The following is a 14436-nucleotide window of genomic DNA, read 5'->3' on the forward strand; positions in this document are numbered from 1 at the left end:
AGAGGGGAGGGGGAAACAGGAAAAGCAGGTAGGATTAGGGTCTGGAAGTGTTTACTTTTTCCCTCTTAAGATAAGAGAAAAGCTGTTGTAATAAACAACTTCTAAAATCTCTGGTTATAAGAGGAACTCTGCTTCTCTTATCTTTGGAGGTCAGAGGAAAGGCAGGCTGCTTCTCAGCAGAGTTTGTAGGTCCCTGTTGGGGAGAGGGGGGAGTTGCTATTTGTAACCCTAACAGTACCCTCCATCTGATGCAAAAAGAAGCTTCTTTGATGAGTTCTGTATAGCATACTTGTCTGTGAATATAAGGATCGATATTTAGCATATAGTAAGAAGTTTCTTTTGTCTTGTAATATGGAAGAGATAGGATTTTTTTCCAGGATCTATGTCCTCTCCTGCCATGTGTATTCGGCTGAGATTACAGTGCAACCTATGAGTTCATGCCCATTGAAAGGGTTTTAAGTCCAATTAGATGGCTGTTGATTTTCCCCCAGATAACAGTGCCACTACTGCACCCAATATGGGTAGTTTGCCATGCCGGTCACTATGGTTATTAGGCTTCAGGGCTGGGATGGACCACTGATTGTTTTTCTCCCTTGGCAGTTTGCATATCACCCATCATCTAGTGTTATGATAGCCAAACTTCGGTTAGAAGGCTTCCAGGTCAATTCCTGCTCCATTGTTTCAAGTCCTGTACCCCAAGGATGTCCTGTCCTCAACAGCAGGGTTTTATCTACTAGTTCTGGGAGATAACCAAGAGATTTGGCAATATCCTGTGTTATTTTGGAAGTCTCCTGGACCACCTCCACCTACCACTCTAAGGGACTCTTCTGTCTGACACTGTTCCCTGCCAAGCAGCTCCCAGGCATACATGTGCATTGATGCTCAGATGCTGCATGTGCATTTCTCATGGGGTTTCTAGGGCATCACTTTTCCTCTGGGTTTCCTGCCCCCCAAGGTTCACTCATTTTCACTCTTTTTCTATACAGCTTCCCTCCTCCCTCCTCCCTACTCACAGTGCCCCCATTATCCCCACCCTTCCTCCCAAACCACCTGACTCCCACCATCTTCCCTCTCCTGGCTTCCCTCCCTCCCCACACCATGGGCCAATGCATGTCCCTCCCTCCTCTCCCCGCTGCTGAATACTCCCACTTTTCCCACCTCCCCTGGTAACGTCTGTTCCCTAGTATCCCCCTTTCAGATTCTTTCTTTTCCCTTACCTACATGTATCCCTTTTCCTGACTCCTGCTGTTACATCAGAATTTGTATACTCACATATAAGGATTTGGTGCTGCACTCCCCAAGTGAGGGAGGACATACATCGCTTGCCTTTCTGCGTCTGTTACCTCAGTATAACCCTCTGTAGTTCCAGCCATTTACCTGCAAATCTTGTAATTTCATCTTTTCTTTCTTAATTATTTATTTATTTTTTTAATTTAAATTTTTTTTTTTGAGACAGCTGTAGCCCCAGCTGTCCTGGAACTCACTATGTAGTCCAGGCTGGCCTTGAACTCACAGACATCAGCCTGCCTCGGCCTCTCTGCTGGGATCAAAGGCGTGCGCCACCAGCCTGGCCTTTTTTCTATTTTTTGAGACAGGGTCTCCCTGTAGCCCCAGCTGGCCTCCTGCCTCTGCCTCTCTGCTGGGATCAAAGGCGTGCGCCACCACGCTAGCAATTTCATCTTTTCTTACTGCTGAGTGATCAGAACTCCACTGAGTAGATGTACCACATTTTCATTAAACATTGGTCAGTTGAGGGACACTTAGGTTGTTTCCATTTCTTAGCTATTGTGAAGAGAGCAGCAACAAACACGGACGTTCAGGCATGTCCACAGTAGGATGAGTCCTTTGGGTCTATGCCAAGGAGTGGTATCACTAGATCGTACGGTAGGTTCGTTTTTAGTTTTCTGAGGGTTCGCCACACTGCTTTCCATAGTGATCGCATTCCCACCAGCAGTGAATGAGCGTTCCTCTTTCCCCACACCCTCTCCAGCCTTCTGAGTCTCTTGTTCTCTTGATCTTTGCCAGTCTGACTGGGGTGAGATGGAACTTTACAGTGGTTTTGATCTGCATTTCTCTAATTACTGGAGCTGTTGAGCACTTTTTGGTTTTTAAGTCATTTTGGGGGGCGTCTTTTTAAGACAGGGTCTCCTTGTAGCCCCAGCTGTCCTGGAACTCACTATGTAGAACAGGCTGGCCTCGAACTCACAGAGATCCGCCTGCCTCTGCCTCCCAAGTGCTAGGATTAAAGGTGTGCGCCACCACGCCCGGCCTGAACACTTTTTAAGGTGCTTCTTAGCCATTTTTATTTCTTCGTTTAAGAACTCTCTGTTTAGGTCTATCGCCCATCTTTTTTGGCACTGGGTTTTTGCAAAAAGGAAAAGCAATATTGGATAGTCTCCCAGTAAGAGATGGGGGACTAAAGATGGGGGGCAACTAAAAACCGGTTTTAACTGGACTCCACAATGGGTTGGTAGTGAGGGGCTTTGTAGGAGGGAGGAGAGACGTGGCTTATGGATGGAGTGTTGCAGGGCTCCTCCTCTGGCTTCTTCCTGCCCCTGTGGAGGTCACCTGCTTCTTAAGGTTCTGCTCCGGGCATTCTGAGCTTGTGATGTCATTGGTGGGAAAAGCTGACTGCACGTTGACTCTCAGATGGTCCTGGAATGGGTTTTGCAGGCTTTCCTGAACAGCACCAGGGTGCTTTGTTATTTAAAGACCTCTGTGTCCAGAAATGTCCATTCCTAGCCAATTTCAACTGCATTTTGTGTGCAAGACTCACACAAATTTGGGGGTGCCAAAGACAGAATGTGTGTTCTGAATGTTCATGCCTCCACTTTACATATTGAAATCCTAACTTCCATGGTAGTGATGAAATTAGGAGGCGGTGTTTGGGGCCAGACCCTCCATTTTATTTATTTTGTTTTGAGACAGGGTCTCATGTAATCCAGGCTGACCTTGAACTCACTATGTAGCTGAGGCTGACTTGGGACTCCTGATCCTCTGGCCTTCACCCTCTGAGTGGTTGGGTTACAGGCATGATTCTGGTTTATGCACTGCTGGGATCGAGCCCAGAACCCAGGGTTCATGACTGCTCAGCAGGCATTCTACCAACTGAGCTACATCCCAGCTCCCCAAACATATTTTTAATATGACTTTTATTACATTTATTTATTCAGAGGGGCATATGCATGGGATGCATGTGGAGGTCAGAGGACAACTTGCAGGAGTCAGTACTTTCCTTCCACATGTAGGTCCTGGGGATAGAACCCAGGTCATCAAGCTTGGTGGCAAGTGTCTTTTTCTCCTGAGTAATCTCATTGGTTTCCCTTAAACAAAAATTTTAAAGGACATTAATATGTCGAGGGGAAGTGGCCTAGGGAAAATACTGGATTTCCGCTTAGGACAGCATCATGAGCCTCAAAAACACATTTTAAAGAAAAAATTGTTTTATTTTGAAAGGTTCAGTGCTATTTGTTTGAAGTAATCACCATAGTAACCAATTTGATACTAATATGGTAAGTACGTGTTGGTCCAGGCAGATGGCTTTGAAGTTAGAGAAAGTGGCTGGAGTTTTGGTTCCCAACTATGGTAAATCTAGGTTTAAATCATCAATTGATTAAAAACTTCAACACAGCCTGGTGTAGTGGCACACACCTTTAATCCCAGCACTTAGGAGACAGAGGCAGGCACATCTCTGAGTTCGAGGCCAGCCTGGCCTACATAAAGAGTTCCTGTAGCTGGGGCTACAGGGAGACCGTGTCTCAAAAAAAGAAAAGCTTTTCAACGCATAAATCTTAACAGTACATCCAGGGCAGCTGGCGTGGAATTGCAGGGCTGTGTGTGGCTGGGGAGCTCACAGGCATGAGGAAGGGGAATCAATTACTATTAGTTTGCTAAATGGACATAGTATCAACCTGCTCTCTAAATTTCTATCTCTATACTCAGAGATGAGTAGTCAGACTCCCTCAGAGAAGTTTCTATGTGCAGTGGACAGTGGTTAACCCAGAAACTCAGAGCTGGTCAATATGCAGAGAACAGGTGTTAGTGGAGTGCTCAGTCACAAATGGGACATCTAGATCACCCCCAACCCTCCAAGGAAGACTGTGGGAGTCCGAAGCTGGGGAGGACCAGAGTGAAGTAATGTCTTCTGGACTTGGCGGGAGGGCTGTCCTCATGAACTCCAACAGCTGTGGCTGTGTACACAGACCTGCGCAAGGTCAAGCCAGTCAGTTTCTAGCATGGACGGGGAAGGGGCTCATGAGGCCAGACCTCTAACTGAAAAGATATTGACAGTCGATGGCTTCTAGGGGAGGGAGAGTCAGTGGCCCCTGGAAGTTCAACCATACTCCCCCCATAGGTGACCTCACAACCCAGGAGTACATGGGCAGCACAAACTGGACTTGGTGGGCTATTTTTTTTAAAAGGACACAGAATTGGGAGGGAATGGGGAGGTGGGGGGGAATGGGGAGGTGGGGGTGGATCTGGGAGGAGTTGGAGGAAGACTGGTCATGAATATGATCAAAATACACTGAAAGAAATTCTCAAAGAATTAACAGTATATTACTTAAAAAAATAAAAAAAACATAGCCAGGCATGGTGGCACATACCTTTAACCCCAGGACTTGGGAGGCAGGGGCAGGTGAAATCAAGGCTAACCTAGTCTATATAGAGAGTTCCAGGTCATTGGGGCTATAAGGAAATCCTGTCTCAAAAAAATAAAAATAAAAAATATAGTGAGGTAGATTTTTTTTTTTTTTTTTTTTTTTTTTTTTTTGAGACAGGGTCTCCTTGTAACTCCATCTGGCCTGGAACTTGCTATGTAGACCAGGCTGGCCTTGAACTCCCAGAGATCTGCCTGCTTCTGCCTCCCAAGTTCTGGGATTAAAGGTGTGCACCACCATACCAGGCATGAGATAGATTTTTTAAAAATTGCAGGGTTGGCCCTCAGCTCCTACGCGAAAGACATAGTGTTTATGTATTGAGCACAGATGGAGTGGAAGCACCGTGATGCTGGTGCATCTGTGGATCCTTGTCAGCTCCTGGGCAGCCATGGCTGCCCTACAGGGGGATCCCAGGCCCATGAGAGCCCAATGCTCACACACTCCCATGAGGAGCCTGAGTGGAAGTTACACCTCTGGAAATAGTTCAGTACTCGAGGACCACAGTTTGGATCTCAGGCATTCAGATTTTGAGGATTCTAGAATTGATGATTTACAAAAAATATCACATGGGGCTGGAGAGATGGCTCAGTGGTTAAGAGCACTGACTGCTCTTGCAGAAGACCTAGGTTTGATTCTCAGCACCCACATGGTGGCTACAAACCGTCCTTACCTCTAGTTCCAGGGGAATCTGAAACCCTCTTCTGACCTCCATGCCATTGTACGACGCGGGTGCACTTACTTACACTGCAGGCAATACACTCATACACATGAAATAAAAGCAATAAATAAAATATTAAAAAATATGTATTATATATATCAAATGTTTAAGAAGAAAAGGCCCCACACCTGTAGCAATTACCGTAAACTGCCCACAAGTCCTTCCCAGAGCCTCTCTCTGCTGTGCCGACCAGAAAGCAAAGCAAAGCCTCCCTGACTTCTTTTGTAGCAAGAACTTGCCAGGTGATGAATGAAGTAGAAGATGATGCTTGAAATACTGGTGGGAGTCGCCGGGGGGGGGCTGTCTGGGGGCAACCTGCTTTCTAGACTTCAAACAGAAGGGCATGGGTAGAGAGGAGCAGAACCAAACCGCGTGCACCACCCCTTCTTTCTCCAGTCAGGGGACGAGACATTCTCAGAAGTGCAGCTGGCCGCTTGCAGCCACAAGGTGGCAAGCCGCTCTGCAAAGACCTAGGGAGCTGGGTGTGTGCTGCTGGACTGGCCGCCCAAGGACGTTCCTGGCTTTTAGCCGATAAAGGAACTGGTCGCTGTTTTCTTCATGTCTTTTTACCATAAGCTGCCAGCTGCTTTCTACCTTGTGCCCACATTGATTAGTTCAGCACACCAGGACTTCCCATTCGGAAGCATTTCTTCTCCTTGCCTTGGGACCCCTAACTTTCCACAGCAGTGCAGGACCTCACAAAGCTGCCATCAGGCTGACACCACTAGCCAGCCCTGTCCCTGCCTTTGCGTCACCTGGAACCATGGTAGCCTTGTATTCACCATGGCAACTGCACACTGCCCAGCCTCTGTATTTTCATTGTCTTTTGTTGGTTTCTTAAAAGGGGACATTTTCCATGCCACTGTATTCTTAGTTTACCAGTGACACCTTAGAATTCTTTCTGTGTGAGGCTTCCTTCTCTTGCATTTGAAAAGCAAATTCATGGGACTGATGAGGTGGCTCAGCAGGTAAAGGCGCTTGATGACCTAAAGGTAGGAGAAAGCGGTCTCCACAAAGGTATTTTTTCACCTCCACACATGTGCATGAACCCACATACATACCACACACAGACACACACATCACACACATCACACACACAGATGTACACACACACATGATAATAACAATAATAAATTAGTAGAAAATGATATGTCTAAATTATAGGAAACAGAAACTGAGTTGGGTACTGATTGCTTTTAAAAATTTAGATTTCAGGGGCTGGAGAGATGGCTCAGTGGTTAAGACCACTGGCTGCTCTTGCAAAGGACCCAGGTTTGGTTCCCAGGACTCACACAGTAGCTCACAACTGTCTATAACTCCAGTTCCAGGATCTCTGACACCCTCTTCTGGCCTCTGTGGGCACTGCATGCACATGGTACACTTACATACATGCAGATAAAACATTCATACACATAAAATAAAAATAAATTTTTTAAAAGTTAAAAAGAGTCAGTGAGTTTTTTGAGTCAGTATATAGAAAAAAATGGTTAATTGAGTTTGGGACTTATAATGTAGCTCAGAGGTCCAGTGTTTGCCTAGTATGTGTGGACCCCTGGGTTTGATTTTCAGTACTGAAATAAACAAATAATAAAAAAACAAGAAAGTACATATTTTGAAAATAGTGACTTTAGAACCTTACCGTTGGAAGTATGGTCAGCAAAGGGCAGCTTTGAAGTCCCAGGGCAGAGCTGACTCATTCACAATCTACACTTCAGAAGACTGCCCGTGATCCACTTGTCCTTTGAAGTGGAGAAATAGGGTGTTCAAGACAAATGACCAATCCTCTTCAGTAAACAGTTTAAAAACTAAGGGGATGCACCCACCAGATGTAGACGGTGGACCTGCCTGGATCCTGACTTTAACAAACCACACTGGGTCTTAGCCTAAAGGCCTAAAAGTGATGATTTCAACAAACCAAATGTAAAAAAGTGAATGGGACTTGATACTGTGAACTCATGCGAAGCTTTTGAGGTATGTAGTTTCTGTTCTGTTGTGTTGTTGTTGTTTTATTTTGTTTGACCCAGGCTGGCCTCAGCCTCTTTATGCAGCAAGGATGGCCTTGAATTCCTGGTCCTCTTGCCTTCAGTTCCTGAGCACTTGGATTATAGACACGTGCCGCCATGCTTGGTGATGGTTAGGTGGTTTTGTTTGTTTGTTTGAGGCAAAGTCTCACCATGCAGCCCTGATTTGCCTGGAACCAGGCTGGCCTTGAACTCATGGAGATTTTCCTGTCTCTACTCCAAATTCTAGGATTAAAGGCAAATGCCACCACTCCCAGCCCTTATGAATATTCTATGATTTCAGTCTTCTGACCTCCAGAGTCATTGCATGACATGGCTGTACTTATATTAATACACTCATAGACATAACAAAAAGATAAATATTAAGAAAAGACAATCCCCCAAAGACATGGCCACAGGCCAACCCAATCTAGACAACCCCTCTGCCCTCTGTAGTGTTGAATGCTAATCCTCTGCAGGTGATGGTAATTTGGGCCACTGGGGACTCTTTAAAAGGTGGGGTCTGGCTGATGAGGCAGGCAGAAGGGGAAAGATTTTGAGACCTGGCCACATCTCCTGTGCTGTCTGCTGTGCCGTAGGTGGCCACTGCCACATGCTCCTGTTACCCTGAATGGAGCGGCTGTGTGGTTCCTTCCCTGGGCTGAATCCCTCTGAAACTGTGAGCCAAAGTAAATCTTTCTTCCGTTCAGTTGCTTTGTCAGGAATTCCGTTGGCACAAGAGGAACACAACGAATACAAATATGCTAAGAGAGTTGTGATGTCGCATGATGTGCTTATATAGTCCAGTGAGTGTGGTGTAGAAGGTAGAAAGTGAGTGGAAGTCAAGACAGTGAGGACCAAAAGAGGGGCCATGAATTGAGCTGTTCCAGCTGAAAGAATGACGGGTATGTGGGAGGGTTTTATGTGGGTCATGTTAATTTTATGTGTATTTGAATACTGAAAACTTTTTTTTTTTTTTTTTTGGTCTTTTTGAGACAAGGTCTCCCTGTAGCCACAGCTGGCCTGGATTCACTAATGGAGACTAGGCTGGCCTCGAACTCACAGAGATTCACCTGCCTCTGCCTCCTGAGTGCTGGGATTAAAGGCGTGCAGCGCCACGCCTGGCTGAAATTTTTTTTTTTTTTTTAAGACATCAGAACTGCATTTTGTTTGTTTGTGTCTTAACTTCTTTCCAGTTGCTGGGGTAGGTTACACTGACAAAAAGTAGCACTGGAGAGTTTATTTTAGTTCACAATTCCAGGGTACAGTCCACCCTAGTAGGGAGATGAGGGTGGCAGGAGCTGAAAACAGCCAGTCTCAGCATAGCCACGGTCAAGGGACGAGAGAAGTCAATGCATGTGTGCCTAGCACTCCGCTTAACGTAGAGTCCAGGATCCCTGCCTGGGGACTGGTGCTGTTGTTCAGCGTGGGTCTTCCCACTCAGCATAATCAAGACAATTCCAGGGACTGGAGAGATGGCTCAGCAGTTAAGAGCATTGGCTGATCTTGCAGAGGACCCGGGTTCAGTGCCCAGCACCCACATGGCAGCTAACAACCATCTGTAACTCCAGTTCTAGAGGATTTGACGCCCTCTTCTGACCTCCAAAGGCATTGCATGACACAATGCACTTACATGTGTGCATACAATACACTCATACATATAAAAAATAAAAATTAGGGGCTGGAGAGATGGCTCAGCAGTTAAGAACACTGGCTGTACTTGCAGAAGACCTGGGTTTGAATCCCAGTACCCACATAGCAGCTAACAACTGTCTGTAACTCTAGTTCCAGGGGATCCGACAGCCTCTTCTGTCCTCCGAGGGCATTGCATGACATGGTTGCACTTACCTACATGCATGCAGGCAATACACACATAAAATAAAAATAACAAATAAAATATAAAAATAAAAATAAATAAAAATTAATATTAAGGAAAAAATCCCCCACAGACATGCCCACAGGCCAACCCAATCTAGACAACCTCTTGCTGAGACTCTTTCCAGACAGTTCTAGATTATATCAAGTTGATGATTAAAACTATCAGTTTCTTTTCTCTCTCTCTCTCTCTCTCTCTCTCTCGTGTTTTATTTTTGAGATAGGTTTTCACATTATAGCCTAGGCTAGCCTTCAACTCCCTATGTAGTCCAGGCTGTACCTGAAGCAACCAGACAGTTCTAGATTATATCAAGTTGATGATTAAAACTATCAGTTTCTTTTCTCTCTCTCTCTCTCTCTCTCTCTCTCTCGTGTTTTATTTTTGAGATAGGTTTTCACATTATAGCCTAGGCTAGCCTTCAACTCCCTATGTAGTCCAGGCTGTACCTGAAGCAATCCTTTTACTTCAGTCTCCTAAATTCTGAGATTAGAAGTGTGAGCCACCATGCCTGGCTTTTAGAACTGTGCAGTTAAAGGGAGCCTCTAAAAGTTCTGTGGGAAGAGAGGGATGGACAGGGAGAGGAGAGCAACACATTGAATTGGACCCCTCCTTGAATTGAAATCACACATTCTGGTACAAAGACTGTCAGGGACACGTGTGACAAAATTTATGTAACTGGTCATCAGAAAAGAGAGTTATTAAAGATCCTTTTGATCACAGGGTCCCGAATGATGGCTACACAGTCATGAGGTCCCTAGGAACATAATTTAGATCCACCCTAAAAAGGAGACCTTTAGTGGAAAGTATTATAGGTGGAGTGGAGGTGAGAGTCAACTCAAATTTCCACAATGGCAATTCAAAGTCCCCCTCCCCACTTCCCGATCTCCACAGAGCTACATCTTTTGACTGAGGAGAAGGCGAGACCCTCTTTAAGAGATGCCCACTCAGGTACTCTGTAAATCCTCCTTCAGCCTGGCATGGTGGTTCATGCCTACAATCCCAGCACTCACAGGATGAGGCAGGAGGGTTCCTGCAAGTTGGGGCCAGCCTGAGTTACATAATGGGCACAAGGCTAGCCAGGGTGACATGGGGAGACCTTGTCTCAAAGACCACAACCAAAACAGAAAACAGTCACTTTACTCATTTATCAGAGAGGCTGTGACTCTGCCAGTGTCTTAATTATTTCTCCTACTGCTGTGATAAAAATACCCTGACAAAAGCAACCTAAGGAGGATCCGTTTATTCTGGCCCTCGGTTCCGGGGTACAGTCCACCACGGCAGGGAATGAAGAAGGCAGGAGTGTGAGGCGGCTGCTCACATCTCTCTGTAGTCAGGAAGCAGAGAGCGCTAAGTGCTGTTCAGCCCGCTTTCACCTTTTTTGGGTGGGGGTTAACATTTATTTTGGGGGGGATGGTGCATGGGGCAGAGTGCACATGTGGGGGGGTCAGAGGAACAGTGTGGGGGTCGGAGGGACAGTGTGGGGGTCAGAGGGACAGTGGGGGGGTTGGAGGGACAGTGTGGGGGTTGGAGGGACAGTGTGGGGGTCGGAGGGACATTGTGGGGGTTGGAGGGACAGTGTGGGGGTTGGAGGGACAGTGTGGGGGTGTCAGTTTTTCCCTTCTACCATTTAGGTTTGGGGATCAAACTCTGGACATCAGGTTTGGTAGCAAGAATCCTCACCCTTCAGTTTCTCCTTTTCATACAGTCCAAGGTGCCAATCCAGGGTATCTCAACCTAGTTAAGAAACTTCTTCCTGTGTAGAGGCTAACCTGACCTAGGTAATCCCTCACAGGTGTGACTGGAGACGTGCCCCCTGGGTGGTTCTGTCCTGTCAAGTCCACAATCAATATTAGTCTTCGCAGGAAGGGGGAAACTTGGGACCCCATGAGTCTCAGGCCTGGGCTGTCTGGAAGTTCCTACTGAACTTCCCTTAGATCCAGTTCCACGTTCAGCTGCAGCTGAGCTGGACAGTTCCCTGTATCAGTAGCAAGTCTGTTCCAGTCTGTTCCACAGGGCCTGCCTGCACCCAGAAACCACCCAGAAGTAGGGTGGGGGTGTTCCATGAGGCCATCTTAAAATTTTTTTTATTTATTATTTTTATTTTATGTGTGTAAGTGCACCCATGTCATGCAATGCCTGCAGAAGTCAGAAGATGTTGGATCCCCTGGAGCTGGAGTTACGGACAGTTAGCCACCATTATAGGTACTGGGACTCAAACCTGGGTCCTCTGCAAGAGCAGCTGGTGCTCTTAACCTCTGAGCCATCTCTCCAGCCCAATCTTCTTTTTTATTTTTTTGAGACAGGGTTTTGCCATGTAGACCTGGCTAACCTGGAATTCTCTATGTAGGCCATGCTGGCCTTAAACTCGCAGAGCTCTACCTGCCTCTGCCTCTGTGTCTCCTGAGTGCTGGAGTTACAGGTGTGTGCCACCACACTTGGCTAAACTGAAGTGCCCTGTGATGGCTAACCTTGGTTTCCAACTCGACTGGATCAGGAACCAAGTAAAAGGCAAGCTGGGCTCCTGTAAGGGGATTTCTCAGTCAGACTATTTGAACAGAGATGCACCTAAATGTGGGTGGTACCTTCTGGTGGCAGCCCTAAAAGCACATGAAAGAAAGACGCTTGCTGTGGTACGCGTGCCCCCCCCCCCGTGCATGTGCATACAAGATATATAAATAAAAATGGGCTGGGCAGATGCCTTTAATTCCCCCACTGGGGAGGAAGAAGCAGGCAGATATTCATGAGTTTGAGGCCAGCCTGGTCTACATAGTGAGTTTCAGGTCAGCCAGGGCTACACTTTGGAGAACACAGCACAGCACTTACCATGTGGATTGGGAAAATTTCTTTGACTCATTTCCCCAAGGTAATGAAGCTGTTTGTTTGAAGGGACTCACGGGGCGGGGGGGCTCTTCAACAAGCCCAAGTTGCAGCAAGCTGCCTAGCTAGTCATCATGAGCAGAGCAGGCAGATCAAAACCCAGAATGAGATCACCAGCACACAGTGGCCACACAGAGCGAGCTCCGAGGGCGAGGCTGTGCCTGCTCCTCCTCGAGGGCTTCCAAAGCCCCCTTCCTGTCCTGTGCCTTCTCTCAAGAAGGGAGGTGGCTTCCAGGGGAGGCATGCTAGGCTATTTCTGATGCGCTTTGCAGGGCCGTTCCTCACGGCCTCGTGGCCTCTTTGTCAGTGCCTTAGAGTTGAAGCCCAGCAGGGAATTGCAGCATTTTACCAGGGGACTGCCCTCAGTCCCTGGTGCCTCCTGCTTAGGGTTTACTGATTTGGGTTGTAGAGGCTAAACTGCCCCTTGCTGGCTGCCTGTTTTATCTCTGGAGACACCATGCTTTGCCTCAACACTCAAGGGTCGAGCATGCTGGGCCACACCTCGATTCTTCTGGCTCCAACTGTGAGCTCCAGCTCCTGTTCTCCCAATGTCCTGTCTGGCCTTTGCTGCTGAGCACTACATCATGTGCATGGATGCCTGTGGCCCTCATCATTCCTGACTTCAGGGGGCATCCACCCCTGAACTCTCTGTCAGTTCATTCTGAATAGTCCCTGTGAGGAAGACGTTCCCTGGCACTGAAACAGCCCTCTGAACCTCTAACTTTACCTACTACACATCTGTCCTAGTTACTTTCTATTGCTCCTCCTCCTCCTTCCTCCTCCTTCCTCCTCTTCCTCCTCCTTCCTCCCTCCTCCTCTTCCTTCTCCTCCTCTTCTTCCTCCTTCCTCCTTCTCCTTCCTCCTCCTTCTCCTCCTCCTCCTTCCTCCCTCCTCTTCTTCCTCCTCCTCTTCCTCCTCCTCCTTCCTCCTCCTTCCTCCCTCCTCCTCTTCCTCCTCCTCTTCTTCCTCCTCCTTCCTCCCTCCTCCTCTTCTTCCTCCTTCCTCCTCCCTCCTTCCTCCTCCTTCCTCCCTCTTCCTCTTCTTCCTCCTCCTCCTTTCTCTTCCTCCTCCTCTTCTTCCTCCTCCTTTTCTCCCCCCTTCCTTCTCCTTCCCTTATTTTTTGCAGTGTTGGAAATTGAACCCAGGGCATTGCACATGCTAGGCAAGTTCTCTACCACTGAGCTACACCTCCAAACTCTCTTCCTTCTCAAAAAAGATTTTATTTTTAAATAACCTGTATGTGTGTTGGGTGTGTACAGGTGCCACTGGGGAGGGGGAGCAGAAGAGAGCATTTGATCCCCTGGAGCAGAGGTTACAGGCAATAGTGAGCCACCTGACACAGGTGCTGGGAACCAAACTCAAGTCCTCTGCAGGAGCACTGTGGTCTGAACTGCTGACCCTCTCCTTAGCCCCTGGTCCTCTTCTTCTATACAAGTTGGGTGTGGTAGCCAGGCATGGTGGCACATGCTTTTAATCCCAGCACTGGGGAGGCAGAGGCAGGCAGATCTCTGTGCATTCAAGGCCAGCCTGGCCTACGTAGCTAGTTCCAGGACAGCAGCTGGGGGCTACAGGGAGACCCCATCTCAAAAAGACAAAAACAAAGACAAAATAAATAAACAAGTTGGGTGTGGTAGCTCACACCTTTAATCCCAGCACTTGAGAGGCAGAGGCAGGCGTATCTCTGTGAGTTCAAGGCCAGCCTGGTCTACATAGTGAGTTCCAGGCAAGCTGGGGCTGCAGGGAGACCATCTCAAAAAGACCACAAAATAAAAAAAAAAATAAGGACACTTATGCATCAAGAGGACCGAACTCTCATGACCTCATCCAGTCCTACTCATGCCGGGAGGCCCCACCTCCAAACACCACCAGCATAGGAATTTGGGCATGAAGTGTTCGATGCATCAGCTCAGGGAGATGTGTTTGGTCCATGCACTGTCTACTCTGGTAAGCCTGCTTTGTGCAGACTTCTGACTCCTTTTCTGATCCCTCCCATTTGCAAACAGCTCAGGATTTCCCTGGCTGACTGACCATCACTTTCTCCAACATGTTTGCTGCTCTGTGGACCCTCTGTCCTCTTTCCAGGAAAGTGAGTCCTGTGTCCTGACAGTGCCTCAAGTCAGTGGATTCTTCTTTGTTCAGTCGTGTACTCCGGCCTCTTTCGAACATCTGCAAAATCGAATCCCGAGCCCTCTCCACTCCTGCTGCTAGACAACCCATGCAGTGCCCCCAGCATCTGGTCTGTTTTCTCCCTTCTCCTTCATCTAGGTAAGCTGGGCTCTGAGCCTTGTGATTTCAGGGCTGGGGCAG

At 47.5% G+C, this 14436-nt stretch overlaps 1 long non-coding RNA gene across 1 annotated transcript in view; it reads left to right on the plus strand.

The window, feature by feature from the left end:
• Window positions 1-14388, plus strand: part of LOC103745334 — a 41202-nt gene extending 26814 nt beyond the window's left edge. Inside the window, exon 3 of the long non-coding RNA XR_607750.3 lies at window positions 14212-14388. This is a non-coding gene — a long non-coding RNA (uncharacterized LOC103745334). The remainder of the gene's footprint in view (window positions 1-14211) is intronic.
• Window positions 14389-14436: the final 48 nt, after the last annotated feature.

This window comes from Nannospalax galili, unplaced genomic scaffold (genome assembly GCF_000622305.1).
Source record: "Nannospalax galili isolate Female #2095 unplaced genomic scaffold, S.galili_v1.0 scaffold302, whole genome shotgun sequence".
In the NCBI taxonomy this organism is placed as follows: Eukaryota; Metazoa; Chordata; class Mammalia; order Rodentia; family Spalacidae; genus Nannospalax; species Nannospalax galili.